This window comes from Pan paniscus, chromosome 13, assembly GCF_029289425.2.
Source record: "Pan paniscus chromosome 13, NHGRI_mPanPan1-v2.0_pri, whole genome shotgun sequence".
NCBI lineage: Eukaryota > Metazoa > Chordata > Mammalia > Primates > Hominidae > Pan > Pan paniscus.
The window spans coordinates 125,100,753-125,115,779 of record NC_073262.2 but is presented as its reverse complement, the minus strand read 5'-3'; the positions used below and the strand labels follow the sequence as shown (position 1 = coordinate 125,115,779).

The window sequence follows — 15,027 nt, the reverse complement described above, 5'->3', positions numbered from 1 at the left end:
TTACAATATTTAATTCCTGTATTGATTATTTGTTATTGTCTGTTTTGCCTACATGTAAACCCCAGAGCAGGATGGAGTCTGTCTTGTACATTGCTTAATCTGTACCACTTGACATAATAATGTACCAATGGCATAATCTGTACCACTTAGCACATAGTAGGCCCTTGCCAAGTGTTTGTTAAATGAATGAACAAATGACTAAATACATTTAAAGGTTGTTGCTCACCAATTACAAGGTTAAGAAAGAGATCTGCTAGGTGCGGTGGCTCGTGCCTGTAATCCCAGTGCTTTGGGAGGCCAAGGCAGGTGGATCACTTGAAGTCAGGAGTTTGGGACCAGCCTGGCCAACGTGGTGAAACGCTATCTCTACTAAAAATACAAAAATTAGCTGGCTGTGGTGACATAGTCCTAGGACACCCGGGGAGGCTGAGGCAGGAAAATCACCTGAACCCGGGAGGCGGAGGTTGCAGTGAGCCGAGATTGCACCATTGCACTCCCAGCCTGGGCGACAGAACAAGACTCCGTCTAAAAAAAAAAAAAAAAAAGAAGAAGAAAGAGATCTGACACTCTTTTCAAAAAGCAAATAAAGTTGGTTTCTGGTTTAAAGACTCCTGAGCAGTTCAGGAATGTGTAGAATTTCTATTTTCATCCTGCAAACACCTTGAGATAACCTTGGCCAAATTTGTTTCGCAACTTTCCATCAGGGCTAATGGGGAGCCATTCCATTAAGATGGAAACCATTCCATTTTAAAAAGACCTCTAGGATGCTACTGTAGTACTTTATAGATGTTCTCCATATATCTTTATCATCCTGAACTGCAATGACCTCTTTACATGGGTGCTTCTGTAGGGGACATCTCTTAAATCACTTTTGTAGAAATAGCCTTTATTTATGTTACCCAATATTTATTTATTGAATTGCTGCCAGATGCCAGGTTCAAGAAGCCATAAGAAACCAACTGGGAGGGAATGCAGACACAGGAGGCAGAGTGGCTTTTCTAGAGATGATGACTGCACTGAGACTTAGCAGGAGTAAAGTGGGTAGCAGGCAGGAATGGTGAGAGCATGAAAGGCAGAGGAACACCAGAAAAGGAGCACAAAGTAGAATATGTACCTACTGGATATGTAGGGCATGGTGGGGGGGTCTCACCAGAGATAAGAACAGACAGGGGAAAGGGCTAGAGGTGGAGATTGAGGCAGAAGTCTGACTGTGAGAGACCTTGTAGGTAATTTTAAGGTGCTTAGACATTACATGTTTTTAAAAGTTCACATCTGCATTTGAGATAGATCACTAAATGCTGTGGGGAGGATGGATTTGAAGGTATAAGAATAGCTCGAGGGAGACTGATGAGAACATCTACTGCAATAGTGCAAAATAAAGATGATGCAGGCCTGAACGGAGGGAATGTTTCCAGAAATGTTCAGAATACAAAATTTCCAGGGTCCATACAACGTAAGTCTTTATTAAATGAATAAATGCAACAACCCTGGCTCCCTGGAGAATAAGACTCTGCTTACTACTTTGGAAAGCGTCTCAATCTGAGAAGTGAAGACCTCATGGACGGGAGCTGTTTTACATCTGTGTTTCACGTTGCCCTGTGTTAACAGACATCTCCACAGGCAGGCACAAGTACTGTAGGGTGGAACTCTGTGCTTTATTTATTTATTATCTTTGTCAAATAAAAAGCAAATCTGGATTTAGGTAAGGAGAGATGCCATTCGAAAGGATTCTTGCACGAAGGGAGCGGGGGCACTATGTGACACGGAGACCAAGAGGTCTGCAAGTGTCTCGAATGTAAAGGAGGAACGGGCATTTCTAATACTTAGGGAAGAATGAACAAGGCTCAGGAGAACTGGATGTGGGGAAGTGAAATGGAAGGTGAAGGTGGGTCAGGATACTAAAACCATGTGTACCCTGACGTCAGCCTATTCTGTGTGGTAAGGGTGGGTCAAAGTTCAGGGGTCTACAGATGGAGAGAAACTTAATTAGAGTTTGGTTAAGTCAAGGTGGCAGGTATTTTGTACAGACTGACCAGGGGGTACAGAGTTCAGCTAATCATTTATGAGCCAAAGAATGGGAATTTGGAGAGTCTGTGTCCGGCCTTGTCACTAATAAACAAGGGAGGCATCTGTGGGCCTTATCTAAGCCACAGGGAGAAGGGGGGGTTCCTTGTAGTAAATCCTTTCTTGGAACACAAAAAAGAGTGGGAGGATTATCTTCATGGTTTCTGTTTTCTAGCAGCATAGAGAGCTCAAGTAAAATTCAACAAGGCCATTTTTCTTCCTCTCATTTTTAAGCCAAGAGATCTTGAGGATATTCTCTAACAGTTTTTCATTTGCAGGAGAAAATCTGAATATAAAAGGACTTCGGTGCAGATAGATTTTTTTTTAATTTTTATTTTTTTTGAGACAGGGCCTCACTCTGTTTTCCAGGCTGGAGTACAGTGTCATGAATATGGCTCACTGCAGCCTCAACCTCCTGAGCTCAGGTAATCCTCCCACCTCAGTCTCCCGAGCGGGGCCCACAGGCACATGCCACCACACCTGACTAATTTTTTAATGTTTTGTTGAGATATGGACTCACTTTGTTGCCCAGGCTGGTCTCAAACTCCTGGCCTCAAGCAATCCTCCCACCTCAGCCTCCTAAGGTGCTGGGATTACAGGCATGAGCCACCATGCCTGGCTAGGTGCAAATAATTTAAAGTAAGCTCTGACATTAGCAAACTCCTTCAGGTTTTCAAACCACCAGCAACTTTTGTTTTTGTTTTTTTTGTTTGAGACAGAGTCTCACTCTGTCACCCAGGCTGGAGTGCAGTGGCGCGATCTCGGCTCACTGCTACCTCCACCTCCTGGGTTCAGTCAATTCTCCTGCCTCAGTAACTCTTATATTTTAAGGGAAAGTTAAAGAAAAGCCTCCAGAAACTTTCTGAGAGACTAATGCTAGGCAAGGCCAGGACTTCTAGCACAGAGAAAAAGACAAACTTCTTTTTAAAATGAAGAGGGGGGAAAAAAGAGAGGTACAGTCTTTGGCAAATGTTTAAATCCTGCTCTCATTGGCCCCATATACCTTACAGTGACTAGTTATACAATTGTTTTGGAGGTGAATTTATGCTCTTGGTTAGCTCCCCTTAGAGAAAGCCTCACGCCAAGATTTTGGATACGTATGTGACTGTGGACCACTTGGTGACAGTCATGGAACTGCACACGCAGGGCCAAGCTGGCGTCCTCGGCATGTCTCATGTGAACACATAGCTATTCAGTGAAGACACAAGTGCAAGCTGGGCAGCCGTGGGCTGGCAAGGTGACCTGGGAGACCACCGCTGCCTTCTCCCAGCATTTCCCTGACTAGTCAGTCTCATTACCCATTTCTCTGAAATTTCATAAGGAGTATATTTGCTCATTCGTGAACATTCTCTCTATCTCTACCGCCTACAGTCCAGCTTTTTGGGCCCTTTCCAAAACTCTTCATTTCCTCCTGTCAAAAGACGAAATTACAACAAATTTAGCTTAAGGATTTTTTTAAAAAATCTTTTTTCTTCCCAGTGCTCAGTGCAGCTGGGATCCTTTGAAAATCTTAATTGGCTTCATTTGCGATTCTAGAATTGGGCAACACTTCATTCCATAAAATAGAAGGAGTGTTCCAATGGGTTCAGCAGAGGAGGCTGGTTTTACAGACAGGGAAGGGCTGAGGAAAGCCAAAACAGAGAACAAAAAGCAGTTTGGTGGTTTTGAAGTTACTTTCCTTGAAAGGTGGGAATAGGGAAATAGAATAATAGAAAAATGACTGATGAGTTGACATCAGGTTGCTCTTTTATAAAGATTAAAACAGAGGGAAATTAATTATCTTGCCCACTGAAACTGGTCTTTATGGCTATTCTCTCTCTCAGAAGGTCAAATGAACAGATTAGTCTTGATTTGGTGATGTGGAACTTTAGCATGAGTGACTCCATTTTGGTTTGGTCTGTTGGGCCAAACCAATAGCCTCCTATAAATGTTATGTAACACTCCAAAGAGATCATTAATTTTAGGCCTAACAGTATGATGAAGTAAAAAGAGGGCTGGCTTGAGAATGAGCTCTGATGTTATTAATGTCTCACCTTCAGTTTCATCATATGTAAATGTAGATATTAATGCTTTACAAAATTAATGTTAGACTTAGTTAAGAATACATTTAGGCTGAGTGCAGTGGCTCATGGCTATAATCTCAGTACTTTGGGAGGCCAAGGCGGGAGGACTGCTGTAGTCTAGGCGTGAGAGACCAGCCTTGGCAACAAAGTGAGACTTGTGATATGGTTTGGCTCCTTTGTCCTCACTCAAATCTCATCTTGGATGGTAATTCCTGTAATCCACACATGTGGAAGGAGGGCCCAGGTGGGAAGTAATTTGATCATGGGGGCAGTTTCCCCCATGCTGTTCTCGTGATAGTGAGTGAGTTCTCATGAGATCCAATAGTTTTATAAGGCAGTTTTCCCTGCTCTTGCTTCCTCTCTCTCACCTGCCACCTTGTAAGATGTGCCTCTTCCTTTCCCACCAAAATTGTGAGTTTCCTGAGGCCTTCCCAGCCATGCAGAACTGTGTGGGTCAATTGAACCTCCTTTGTTTATAAATTACCCAGTCTTGGATAGTATCTTCATAGCAGTGTGAAAATCGACTAATACAGTAAATTGGTACCAAAGTAGTGGGGCACTGCTATAAAGATACTTGGAAATGTGGAAGTGACTTTGGAACTGGGTAACGGGCAAAGGTTGGAACTGTTTGGAGGGCTCAGAAGACAACAGGCAGATGAAGGAAAATTTGGAACTTCCTAGAGAGTTGTTAAATGGTTTTGACCAGAATGCTGATAGTAATATGGACAATGAAGTTCAGGCTGAGGTGGTTCTTATGGAGATGAGGAACATCCTGGTAACTGGAGCAAAGGTCACTCTAGCTATGCTTTAAACAAAGAGACTGCTGGCATTTTGCCCTTACCCAAGAGATCTGTGGAACTTTGAACATGAGAGAGATTATCTGAAATTGGAACTTATGTTTAAAAGGGAAGCAGAGCATAAAAGTTTGGAAAATTTGCAGCCTGACAATGCCATAGGAAAGGAAAACCCATTTTCTGGGGAAAAATTCAAGCTGGCTGCAGAAATTTGCATAAGTAACAAGGAGCCAAATTCTAATTGCTAAGACAACAGGGAAAACGTCTCCAGAGCATGTCAGAGATCTGGGCCACCCATCACAGGCCCAGAGGCCTAGGAGGAAGAAACGGTTTAGTGGGCAGGACCCAGGGCCTCCCTGCTCTATGCAGCCTCACGATTTGGTGCCCTGTGTCCCCGCTGAGTCAGCTCCAGCTGTGGCTAAAAGGGGCCAAGGTATAGTTCAGGCCATTGCTTCACAGGGTGCAAGCCCCAAGCCTTGGTGGCTTCCACATGGTGTTTGGCCCATGGGCACACAGAAGTCAAGAACTGAGGTTTGGGAACACCCATCTAGATTTTAGAGGATGTATGGGACCGCCTGGATGTCCAGGCAGAAATTTGCTGCAGGGGTGGAGGCCTCATGGAGAACTTCTGTTAGGGCAGTAGGGAAAGGAAATGTGGGGTTGGAGCCTTTACACAGAGTCCCCACTGGGGCACTGCCTAGTGAGTTTAGGAGAAGAGGGCTACTGTCCTCCAGGCCCCAGAATGGTAGATCCATTGACAGCTTGCACCATGTGGCTGAAAAAGCTGCAGGCACTCAATGCCAGCATATGAAGGAGCTGCCCAAGGCTGTGGGAGCGCACTCTTACGAATGTGAGACATGGAGTCAAAGGAGATCATTTTGAAGCTTTTAAGATTTAATGATTGCCCTGCTGGATTTTAGACATGCACGGGGTCTGTAGCCCCTTTGTTTTGGCCAATTTCTCCCATTTGGAATGAATGTATTTACCCAATGCCTGTACCCCCATTGTATCTTGGAAGGAACTGACTTGTTTTTGATTTTACTGGTTGATAGGTGGAAGGGACTTGCCTTGTCTCAGATGAGACTTTGGACTGTGGATTTTTTAATTAATACTGAAATGAGTTAAGACTTTGGGGGACTGTTGGGAAGGCATGATTGTGTGTTGAAATATGAGGATGTGAGATTTGGGAAGGGCCAGGGGCAGAATAATATGGTTTGGCTCTGTGTCCCTACTCAACTCTTATCTCAAATGGTAACCCCATAATCTGCACCTGTTGAGGGAAGGACCAGGTGGGAGGTGATTGGATCATGGGGGAGGTTTCCCCGCATGCTGTTCTCATGATAGTGAGTTCTCATGAGATCTGATGGTTTTATAATGCAGTTTCCTCTACTCTTGCTCACTCTCTCTTGCCTGCTGCCATGTAAGATGTGCCTGCTTCCCCTTCCTCCATGATTGTGAATTTTGCCTCCCCAGCCATGCAGAGCTGTGGGTCAATTGAACCTCCGTTGTTTATAAATTACCCACCCTCAGGTAGTATCTTTACAGCAGTGTGAAAACAGACCCTGTCTCTACAAAAAAATTAAAAACTTAGCCAGGCATGGTGGTAGCTATCTGTAGTCCCAGCTGCTCAGGAAGCTGAGGCAAGGGGATTTCTTGAGTTCAGGAGTTTGAGGCTGCAGTGAGCTATGATCACAGCACTGCACTCCAGCCTGGGTGACAGATCAAGACTCTGTCTCAAAAAAAAAAAAAAAAAATTTGGAAGTGCTATGCCATCTTAAAGATTATTTTTAGAAATAATAACTGACTCATGGTTCCTAGGGGTGAAAAGCTGGCATGAGACAATTATTACTGGAGTACAATCACATCATCCTACTGGGCAAGCACATTAAAATCTTCTTTTACATGTTTTACAGACTTAGTGGCACACCAAGACACAGTTTAGGAAGAAAGTGTTGCTAAAGATAACTAATGAATTATGTTCAGGGTTACAAGACAAACCAAAACACTGCAAGTGGAAACCTAGGCTTGATGAATCTATAAGAACACAAGATTCAGAAGCTGTTTTATGAGATGCTTTTAAAAGGATTACTAAGGCTCATGCCTGTCTTGTCACTCATATCAACCTCTAGTGTTCAAACGCACATAACTGCTGGGTGCAGTGGCTCATGCCTGTAATCCCAGGACTGTGAGAGGCCAAGATGAAAGGATCTCTTGAGCCCAGGAGTTAGAGACCAGCCTGGGTAACATAGTGAGACCTTGCCTTTACAAAAAAAAAAAAAAAAAAAAATTAGCCAGGTGTGTTGGCTTGTACCTGTGGTCCCAGATACTTGGTAGACTGAGGTTGGAGGATCACTTAAGTCTAGGAAGTCTAGCTTGCAGTGACCTGTGATTGCACCACTGCACTCTAGCCTAGGCAACAGAGCAAGACCCTGTCTCAAAAAGAACTCAAACAAAACAATAAATGTACATAATCTTGGAATTTTAGATTGCAAAGGCTGATAAATGTCCAATGACCCCATAAGAGTATTTGTCATTGCCTGGGTTTTGATTTGAGTGCCTGTTCCCCTTAGCTTTTAGGATGATCTCACTCAGAAAACCCCTGTTCCACTTACCAAGTATATTTCCTGAACCAGGGTCCATCCCATGCATGACTCTTTATATTTTAATCTTAAAGGTGACATACTAAAAAGGTTCTAGGTGGTTTTGTATCTTCTACATAAAAATTTATAAAAATATGTTCCTCATGAATATAGAAACTTACTCAAAATTAACATCCACAAGGGCTAGATACAGATGAGCACATCCTTAAACACATCCTTTTAGGTAGCTGAAATGTTTTAAACAAAGACAGGCACCTGGTTTTCTGCAACTCAGGCTTTCACAGTTTTATTTTTTATTTTATTTATTTATTTTTGAGACAGAGTTTTGCTTTTGTTGCCCAGACTGGAGTGCAATGGCATGATCTCAGCTCACTGCAACCTCCATCTCCTGGGTTCAAGTGATTCTCCTGCCTCAGCCTCCCGAGTAGCTGGGATTACAGGCATGCGCCACCATGCCTGGCTAATTTTGTATTTTTAGTAGAGATGGGGTTTCTCCATGTTGGTCAGGCTGGTCTTGAACTCCTGACCTCAGGTGATCCACCTGCCTCGGCCTCCCAAAGTGCTGAGATTACAGGTGTAAGTCACCGCACCCAGCCCACAGAGTTTTAATAATTTAATCCTTTCAGTGTTAAAGACACGCCCTTTTGACTGCCCTGTAGGACAGTCAACCATTCTTTGTAGATTAGAAGACTTGTTTTTTTTTTTTTAAAGCTCAGTCTCTAACATACATTCTAAAAGCTTTCTATGGTATAAATTTAGGTTTAAATTTCTAATTTCAGCCTCCAAAAAGACAAAGTCCTGAAACAACCTTTAGCTTGTTTAAAATGCTTACCCAAGTCAATGAGCCCTGATCTTTTTTTTTTTTTTCTTAATACATTCTAATTAACAGTCAACATACAGTCCTTGCTGGCTACAGAAAAAAAATGGCGACTTTTAGTCCATCACCTTGTGTCTATTCCTTCATGCTAAATATTTTTTTCAGTTATGTAGACAAACATTGAAAATTGTTCAACCTCTATTTATTTTGCAGAATTTGTTTAAGAAACCCTTGAGGGTGGGCTTGGATGGGCTCATCCTGCTGGCAGTAGTGTTACAGGTGTGCAATTACTTGTAGAATTTGTAGGAAATACAAGGTTTAATGTTCTCCTTTGTCTAGATCCTCAATTAAGGCCTAATAAAACAAATCAACTCTCTTATTTTACTCATTTAGCCTTTGTTTGTTTCACCAGTATTAATTTAAAAGGAAGCAAGCTTACTGCTGCTCACAACTTGCTAATTTCCAAGTTACAGTTTTTTTGGAAAACCTTCAGAATGTCATTCCCCAACCCCCAGAATCAAATTGCTATGTATTCGAAAAGCATTTTCAAATTGAACAAAACATTTTTCCCCCTCTGATTTCAGTGTCTGTGAATGCCAGAAGAAATTTAATTTTAAAAGGAACAAAAACCTAACATCTGTTTCTATTAAATCTGAGTATATGCTATGCAAACAATGAATTTATATGTGTGTCTATGTTTGTACACACACACATACACACACACACACACACCCCTAAGCTGAGAGTAAGGCTTGCATGTTTGATGTTCTTCATGCCTTTGTGCCTGGACTAGGGGAGCCCTGAACTCACATGGAATTCCATATCCTTTGGGCTTGTATTTGTAAGGCCACATGATTCCTAGTGACTCAAACTTAGGATAGGTTCAACCAGTATCTCAAGCAGCAGTTCCCAGCCTATTTAGCACTGGGATCAGTTTTATGGAAGACAATTTTTCTGCAGATAGGGGTGGGGGAAGATGCTTTTAGGATAAAACTGTTCCACCTCAGATCATCAGACATCAGCTAGAGTCTCATAAGGAGTGCACAACCTCGATCCCTTGCATGCACAGTTCACAATAGGGTGCATGCTCCTAAGAGAATCTAATGCCACTGCTGATTTGACAGGAAATGGAGCTCAGGCAGTAATGCTCGCTCACCCGCTGCTCACCTCCTGCTCTATGACCTGGTTCCTAACAGGCTACAGTACCAGTCCATGGCCCAGGGTTAGGGGACCCCTGTTCCTAAGGACCCCTCTCACAGAGGACCATTAATGATTGCATCCTCTCCCTATCATGGGGGACCACAGGAAAATTGGTAGAAACCAACCCAGTCAGTTGTGTGGGGGTCACCCAGGAGAGATTTTACAGGGTGCAAGGTAAACGCACCTGATAGCAATAATTTAGGCACACATTTAGAATGACCCGTAAGGCTGATGCACCTGAATGTATGTTCTGAGCTAGGGAATCCAGGAGTGGCCAATGTGCAGATTCTTTTATTCTCTATGATAAACATCTGAGCCCCACTCCTGTCCTGTGGAGTATGGGTTGTACAGGGGATTGAGGCCCTGAGTTGAGTTAAATGAAGGTTGCCAAGCGGAACTCTTCTTTATTGTTGGAAGGGAGGTGGGTGTTAAATGAAATGCTATATAAACTGCATGCTATTTGCAAGTGGTTGCAGATTTTCTGTACAGCCCACCACCACTGGGCTGCGTGGTTATGTTGTCCAGCCTGCCACCACTGGACAGGAGGAGGACAGATATGTTGCCAGCGCACTGCCACTGGACTGTCTCTCCTGTGCAAGCCCCTAATAAAACCCCATGTCTCGTTTGCTCACTCCAGGTCTTTTCTTTGGCCTCCTGAACCTGGTGTCTTCTCTACTGAGGTTAATAGGGGTTTGGCACAACATACGGCAGATGCATGGTTGAAGCCATGGCGTATGATGAAAAACACTAAATATCCTATAAGATGCATCACCACCAGTATTTTTATCATCATAAAACTTTCCAAATGAGAGGGGCCCTGTGGTCATTTTGTTCAACTTCACATTTCACAGATGGTTGAACTGAGGCCCAGAGAAATGTCAATTTGTTAGTTATTAGTAAAGGCCGAACTACAATTCATTGCACACTTGTAACATCCAGCGGGCTATAAGCGCATCCCAACCTGGCTATGTCCTCCCTTTGGATTTCTCATTCTACCTTACTAGAAAAACATGGGCTAGGTAAAACAAATAGAGGCTGAGCAATTTTCACTTGGATTATAAACCAGGTCACCTAATTCTTAAGAGGAACAAACCATCCTTTGATTCAATTATTCCTTTTAGGTTAAAAGACTTATGAGTCTTCTCCAATGTCCATCCTGTTTCTCACACATTCATCATGAGTTATAAGTCATTTCTAATCTTATGTCAAACCACTTACCCTAAGCACGATATAAACTGTATGCTGAGATCAAACACAACAAAGGACAGAGAGACAGATGGAAGGAAAAGGTGACTTACTCTCAAATCAAACAGTAGGATTTAAGAAAAAAAATTTTAATTTTTAAAAATTTAAAATTTTTAGTTAATGTGGTTTACTACCCGCAAAATGAAAAATGAAATTTGTTGGAACATGTTTAATACAGACAAAAAAAGCCTTAATATATACCATAATTAAGGGAAAAGGTTAGAGCAGAGTACAGAAGTTCATAGCCAGGATTCTGGAATCAGAGAGTTACTGGTTCGAATCTAGGCTCTACACCTCTGGCCATGTCAGCTCGGCTGGCCTTCTCACATGGTTTCCTCCCCTTAAAATGAGAGTCATAATAGTAGTGCCTACACTTCGCTCAAGAATATTTATAAAGGCCACAGCCCCGCATCTAGCACGTAGTCAGGACTTGTAAATGATGGCCCTTGCCACACAGAGAGTGAATATCTTGAAAGCTGGCAAATAGTCCATACTCACTGAAGGAATAGCCAAACTATGGCCACACAGCCACATGTGGCTCATGTTTACAAATTCTATAATGTTATTTATTCATAAGCAGCCATATTGTGGCTCTTTGCAAATTATTTATTCAAGACCCTTCATTCCACCTCACGGAGGACGGAATAATAATAATAATAATAACGATGATGCTAATAATAATAAAAACAAGGGTACGCAAGCAAGGAGACCACTGGAGCCAGGGCTTCAGGCACCAGGAGATGGTCAGGAATGCTGGGGGAGGGCAGATGTCCAGAGAGAGGGGCTGGCACCCACGGAGTCAAATTCAGAAAGCCTCAGTTTCCCAGAGGTAGCCTCAGCTGGCTAAGGCCCAGCTTCCGCATAGCAAACGCAGCACCTCCCTGCCACCATGCAGCCCATCGAGGCCACTACACCAAAAGAGCCTGAGAAGCATCTTGTGGCAGCCAAACCCACAAGAGAGGAATGGAGGTCAAGGCCAGTTCCCTGAGGCCGGGCCCTCTAACTAGAGAGGGCTCCCTGGGAAGCCCCACCCTGTGCTGGTGAAAGGAGTGGGAAGAGAAGCAATAACAGCAGTTAAGTTAAAGACTGCATTTGTTTTGCAGTTCTCAAGCTTTCAGAAAATCCCAGAGGCCAAAATAAACTGTGGCCTCTTTAGCTGTGAACAGATAGAGCACTTAACCAAGGAAAGCCTCTCCTTCCCCTTCCCAGCATGGGGAACACTTGCTAACCCTCAAATGCGACAGGATAGCTGGTAAGGAGTTGGAAGCTCCTTGTCACTCACACAGGGGCTGGACAGGCCTGGGGTGTGGGGAAGATGAAGGCAGGCAGAGACAAGAAGCCTGGGAAATTCGTGTAGGGGGAGGAATTGACAAGAAAAATACCCAGTCCCCTTAGGTCAAATCCCTAGCTCCTAACAGGGACAAAGGGCCTGCTCTTTCCCTCACTCCTTCTTTTCCACTTGGCTGCTTTACAGAATAGGATAAGGAAGTAGAACATGGGCCCAGGAATGACAAGCCCACAGGATCTGCAGGCAGCCCTCTGCAGGCCTCCAGCTCGGAAACAAAAGTACCAAAGCCCTTCTCCGCCCTGCTAGGTCCCTGTGATGCTCTGGCCTTTCGAGTTCGTGTGAAAAATCTGGGACACTCAGTCTGACAAATGCGGGGGTGGGAAGGGGATGCACCAGTACCAAGGCACGGAGAACTGGAAGGAAAATATCTAGAAAATCTGTGATATATGGCTGCTGTAGATACAGGCACTTGCAAAAGAGACTGTAATGCTAAACAGAGCCTTTCCAACCAAATAGGCAAAGCACATTTCTGAATAATTGGACTGGGGAGAAGAGTAAAGTTTCGCCATCTGAGGCAACATGGCGCAGTGGAAAAGAATGGATGGGGTTTAGAGAGAGCGCCAGGGATGAACACTACCTCTTCTATTTACTGGTTGTGTCCCTTTGAGCAAGCCACTTCATCTCTTTGGACTTCAGTTGAACTCATCTGTAAAATGGGTTCTTGCGTGTAAAATACTTGTACATGCAGCGGAGGGGCAGTGAACAGCTTCCATGAGAACCATAACAATTCAAGACGGCAGCTTTGCCAGTGGAATTGATTGGTTTAAAAAAGAGAGAGAGAAAATTAAGATTTTGTTTGAAAATTTTATCTGAAAGTCCTCCATGGCCTACAAATTGGTTCATTATCTTTCCTCTTGTTTTACAAATGAGTAGGAGAGAACCTGGAACAAAATCTAGTCTGGAACAGTGCCTTTGTAAAGAAGCCTCTATGGGGACCAATGCGCCTGCAAGCAGTAGAGGAGGAATCAGGTTTAGCCACAGCAAGAGAGAAACTGAGTTCCTTACCCTCTGCCATATCAGGATGCTCCTTGGTTTGGGGTCTACATGTAACTTGGCAATGACTATTTGTTTTTTCTCGGTAAGACATTACAGCTAGCATAAGTCCAAAAGGAGGGAAGAAGGATGAACTCCACAATAAAACTCTGTATGAAGTGTTTAGTTCTTTGCATCATTTTAGCAGATCCAACCCAATTTCATCTTTAAAAGTTTCCTGCCTCCAGGATCCTGATGATCCAAACAATTTTCTACCTGACAAAGCTTTAAAGCCATCACCCATCCATCCACACGATACAGTGAATGAAGCATCAGAAATGATCCTGGGGGTGAGGGGAACAACGGGCTCTATCTGGGACAGCTACAATTCTACTCCACCAACAGCACTGCAGTCTTAGCAGCTGTGGGGAAGGGGCAGCAGGAAGGAAGGAGAGAGGGACGGAAGAATGTGGGCACGTTTTCCAGTCATCATCGTAAAAAAAGAGAATCATTTTTCTGGTAAAGATGGTTGATAATTAGAGAGATCTAAACTTATTTGTTCACCACAAGTCCAGTTTTGAGAGCTTTTTTTTTTTAAACCTACACTAAAACCAAACCTTTTCCTTATTGTGTTTCAAAACCAAACCAATGCAGTTTTTATAATAAACCCCCTAGAGACATTTACTTAATATTTAACTAAGGCTAAATTACAGATTCCACTTCAGAGGGACTAGGCAGAATCTCTGACGCCTAATTCTATTCCGTTCAATGCAAGTTAGTGAGGGTGACAATCTGGCCATTGTTGAATACTTTTAAAGACTCATTAATCTCAAGCAAGAACCAACTTAACAAGCAGGGCAATCTTTTGAAGTGTAGGGGTAGTGGTTTAAACAGAGGATTAAGAGATAATCACATTTAAAGTCATCTTTTGGCACTAAGACTGACCCCAGTCTAAGGATTGTGAATTACAGGGATGGGACAGGCTTTTTCCCTCTTGTCTTTAACCAGGTGACAGACTCCCTTATGAGACAGCCAGATGGCAGCCTGCCCACATCCCAAAACACACTAGTCTGTTTTGACACATTATCACAAAACGTTTACCTCTTAACCAATTTATGACTGTTGCATAAAATAATACCCTAAACTCTACAGCAGTTAAACACTATCTAAATAGTATGTCCAATTTAAATGTAAATTTTCAGTGTAGTTTTTACTGTAAGTATCAGCTAGCTAGCTGCTGATAATCAGAATGTGAAAGATACTGAAAAACCACCATTTTAAACTTGAGCTCTTTAACATAATTTGTCTTAGAAGGATAGGAACAGAAGAACCTGCTAAAAGGAATCTTCCACTTTTAAGGCTTCCTTATCACCAGGACTTTGGCTCTACAAAAAAAAAAAAATGAAATTTATATTTGCCAAGCAATTACGCATTTTCCTTTAAAGCATTCCTTCGGTCATGTTGAATACAAAACAGCAGACAAGCTAACAATTATTTAGCAATGGAGTTGATATGCATTTCAAGTGTACTGTCTCATACTGAGGTGATTCAAAACACAAGACAAAATAAGTAAAGCCATATTAGCATTCAGTCTGCACAAGAGATGAAATACCTTCTATTCTATTTTTTTAATGTTGTCCCGCCCAACTTTCCTTCTTTTCCTTTTTCCTCTATACCATGGATGAATCTGTTTTAAGTGTCACATAACAAACATATAATGAAGAGTCATGACATCACAAGCCTCCGAAGATCCTCTAGCTGGGTCCTTTCACTCTGAAGCTAGGAAATCTGCAGGGCAGAATCTCCAAGTTCCTTGAAGAAGGTTTCACTGCTAAGATTGCCGTCCAGGTCTCCTGATGTTCCAGAACCTGGCCCATGGCTCTGTGGCCCTAGTTAGTTGTCCATCCTTACCCAATACAGCTGT

General features: G+C 42.9%; 1 protein-coding gene across 1 annotated transcript in view; it reads right to left on the bottom strand.

Moving 5' to 3' along the window:
• SGPP2 (sphingosine-1-phosphate phosphatase 2) overlaps window positions 1-15,027 on the bottom strand; it is a 135,185-nt gene that overhangs the window by 61,354 nt on the left and 58,804 nt on the right. The window lies entirely within an intron of this gene.